Here is a 4315-nt window from a genome sequence, read left to right on the forward strand (position 1 = left end):
GGTGGTGAACGGCTGGATGTGAAGCTGGTGGCGGGCGGGGGGAGGTTGGTGAGCCACTGGATTCACAGGACTTCTTGGCTGTGGGGCCCCATGTGGCTGCAGGTTTTGCAGGATAGGACAGGCTGGCCCTGAACTGAAGTGACCTATGTCAGTTTGCCTCAGGTGGGAATTTAGACCAAAGATTGTTGCTTCAAAGCACAGCATGAAATTATATTATAAACTGAAATTCAGCCACTACAACACTTACACCAACATCATTTAAAAGGACACTATCAAAAATGTATTACTATGAAGACACAAATCTTTGCTTATGAGAATGGATTGCCTAAAATCCATTTTCTTGCATTTTCAGCTTTTTATCAAAGCCTTTGTAAACCCAGCTGCCTAACTCTCTAGTGGGTGAGTGTAGCAGGCTGCACATTTCAGGAGTTGCAGCCCAGCTGCAGGCAGTAAGGAGCTGATTGCAGGCCTGCCTTGGAGGGCTGGAACAGCAGTTTACGATAATTGGGTAGCCCAGAGGAAGTTAAAAGTTCCCAGGGAGGGGAGCAGAGGAGAGAGAGGTGTTAAATCAGCCCTAGGAAAAGCAAAGACCGTATTGTGCAACCCACTACAGTGAGGAGCTCTGTGTTCTCATCTGTGTGCCAATAGCCCCAGAACTGCTTTATCTGTATCTATTTAGCTAAACCTTCACATGGATAGTGCTCCAGAGAAGAAAGAGTTCTCTACCACATCTGCTGGTGAACAGGGAAAGCGTGCCTAGAAGAAAACTTCTTTTTTACTCAGATTTCCTAGAGTGACACTTTGTAGTCACCAGAACTAGAGGAACTGAAGTTAGAGGAGAGAAGAGGGGAAAGAAATGCCACTTTATGGTGAAATGTAAGTGTCAAAGATTCTATTTAAAGCCCCTACATGCTGCAGTTTTCCTTCTGGGAATCCTGTATTATTAGGAGGACTCTGAAAGTTGATGAAGAGGCCCCTCCTAACTAGTCACTATAATGGGATTAAATAGTAGAGCAGAAAGGAGCAGAGTCTAAGGCTAAGTACAGACATTCAAAAAGCCTGAGGCAGAATTGATCAAACCTATATAGGTGTCTGTGAGCAGCATATGTTAATTTGAAAGTGAACAGAACACACATTTGCCTTTTGTTGTGGGGGGAGGCATGCAGGCTGCCTGCACTGGCTGAGGCAGAAGGTTGGATATACTCCTACATACCTCCCAGCAGGCTCCCCAGGATGCTGGAGAAGGCTGAGCACAACTGAGAGGCCAGAATACCCCTGATTGGCTGCCAGGTCCATGCTTTGCTCTTCAGCTCTGTGAGGGTGGGGCCCAGTGGGCACTCGGCAGGAGCAGACAAGCATGGGGTGAGTGCTAATCTGCAAGCGGGGGTTAGCAGGGAGACACAGAGGCACCTAGGATGCCAGCAGACAGCAACCTAACATGAATCAATAGGGGATCTGGTACAGAAATACAATGCACCAGTCTAACCTAAATAGATTATGTTTGATTGCACATTGATCCAGGTCTCTCTTAGACTGGGTTCCACCATATTTCAACTACTCTATGTGCTCTGTTATGGATATAGACCAAACCTCTATTCTGCTTGGGTATAAACCAGTTTTCTGGCATTTATACCAGTTTATACATAATGTCTGTACCAGGCCTAAGGTACACATCAGGGATGTGGAACTATGCAGTCCACTGGCACTGAGTAAAGTTTAACAGACAGGGAAAGAGACAGTGATGTGGTAAATGAACATTTGTCCGCTGGACACTGGGTGTTGTCATATTATCTGTTGGTAATGCTTTTATTCCTGTCCCCAACTAAAGTTTTCCTTGTCTCAGTGCTTGCAACTCAGACTCAGTCCTTGCAACTCAGAAAGTATTGCATAATAAGGTGGTCCAGGGTAAATATGTAGTGACCCCAGAAATTCTGTGCGGGGGCTTTGGCCAGTTGCTGCTTACAACACAAAGCAAGAAGAATTCCTCCTTAATACTGTCATCTTATTCTGAGTTAATAAAAGAATGGCAACAACTTATTATTCACAATTATTGAATGACATCAGCAAAGTTACTTTAACATTTCCAATATAAGTGCCTGTTTTACTATGAATATAACTTACTGGAGAATTCTTTTGACTGACGTTTTCCATGCTGGGTCTCAGCCCAAGGCTAGTTTTTTACTTTTTTTTTTTTGGTTAATGTGAGCAAAATCAGTTCATTTTTAACTTATGCAAAGATGAAAAATATATGCTATACAAAGAAGTTAAGACTCTTTATGCATACAAAAAGCAGCTGAACTTTAAAAGCTGAAACTTATCAGGTAGATACTGAGGATTAGTCTCCAGGCTGATTTGCAAAAATGAAATATTAACAAAATAAGAATAAACACTTCTAAAAATTGCTTCTTCAGTGTGTTACTCAGCCATTTCCTACAAGATCAGCTGCTAATGCATTCTTGACTTTGCCAATTAACTTAGAATTATAATACTTCTTATCTGTGTATGGAAACATGAATATATACTGATCTTATTTAGTTATATTGGTGTAATTTAGTGTCTACATTTCACCCAGGGGTTTTATAAGCTCATATCCAGGGTTTTTCAGAAATAAATGGTAATTTCAGTAACAGTATTCATGTTTTAATTTCTTTTTCTTAAAAAATAAACTTGTTCTCTACATATTCTTCAAAATGGAGTTTTTGGGTTGTTTACCCATGAACAACCTCTGGATAATAGGGCAATGAATGCAGGTCAGTTCTATTATGGTTCCCAACCACAGGGAGCATGGTAGAGCAATGCAATTCCAGCTAGTTCATGAGTGACACTGTGCATCCAGAAACCAAAATACCAGCAATATATATGGTACTAATATGCCCTTTGCCATGTGTCCCAATCTCCATGTGGCTGGGAGAGCTGTTCTGCCTGCCAGGCAACTGCCTCCCAGTCGTATGGAGACTAGGACAGGTCTTGATCTCCAGGTGGCTGGAAAGCAGCTCCCCAGCAGCTGAGACAGCTCTCTCCCACCCCAGGGAGAACAGGACCAGCCCCATGCTGCCTGCCAGCCTGGGGCTGGCACCCAGGGGAGCCTGAAGCTCTCCCCATTGGGCACATCCACACATGCGGGCATGTGCAATTGCAGCAGCTCAAATAACAGCAGCACAAATTTGTGCTGGAGATTTGTGCCTCAGCATATATGCCTGAACATACACTTTGGTGTGTGGCAAATTGTTCCACTTGGGACAGACTGACCCTGCCCAGCTCTTCCCAGATCTGCAGTCCAAGAGAGCTAGAGGCTGGGGCCAGCACCCATGGTTATAAAAAGCACCAGTATAAAAAGCTGTGCCACAATTTGTCCCACAAATCTCTCATTAAAATACCCAAAAATACATGTTCTTCTACAATTCAAGTGAAATGCCACTATATCGAGAGTGATCATTTGGGCAATGTTTTATTGATATATTTACAATTTTAAAGAAAGCCTGCCAGTGTGTCTATCATCATAATAAAATTAATTGTAAATATCTATACACTTTGGCAATTGCTTTTGGTTTTTATCATAGAAAAATGAAAACTGTCCCTACCCGCTTCACTCACCAGGATGTGGGGTGCTGAGCAGCACTGGGATGTTAGTGCCTTGCCCACGCCCATGCCCTTGCCCCTTACTCCCAACCCACACCTCCACCAGTGCCCTTCATTCCTGACCCACAGCCCCTGCCTGCCCCCCGACTACTTCCCTCCTGGCAGCAGCTCTGTCCCAGCACCAGGACATGAGTCCTACTGCAGCTGTACCACCTGCTGCTTTGTGGCTCTAAGCAGTGCCGGCCCTTACTGTTCTGCTCCCTGCACCTGGGCCCAGGCTGCAGCAATCCCCATGCTGTTCCTGGATAATCCTCGACTGAGGCTTAGGGACTGAGCTGGGCAAGCCCTTTTCATTCCAGGCTGGCCTCCCCCTGCACAGGCTGCTCTAGTGGAGCAGGGGAATGCTAAGCAAAGCTCTGGTGACCTCTCCTACCTGAATTGCTCCCCCAACTCCCATATCTTTCACACACACACACACATCCCTGCCGCCACCCCCTCCCCTACCCGCAACCTATCACACCCAAGTGGTTCCTGGGACTAGGAAACTGGGAACACCCCCAGGCTGGAGCTGAATGTCCCAGGACCAATGTGGGCACCGGCAGGGCTGCAGTGTACCAGTTGCCCCTGCAGCCATGGCTCCCACCTGACCATCCTGTCTGGAGGTGTGGCATGGAGGGTGTGAGATTTGTTGGGGGGGGATGGAGCATGGGGGGCTGGTATGGGGGTTTGTGAGAGG

Source organism: Crocodylus porosus, unplaced genomic scaffold (assembly GCF_001723895.1).
Source record: "Crocodylus porosus isolate Cpor-Errol unplaced genomic scaffold, CroPor_comp1, whole genome shotgun sequence".
Classification (NCBI taxonomy): Eukaryota; Metazoa; Chordata; order Crocodylia; family Crocodylidae; genus Crocodylus; species Crocodylus porosus.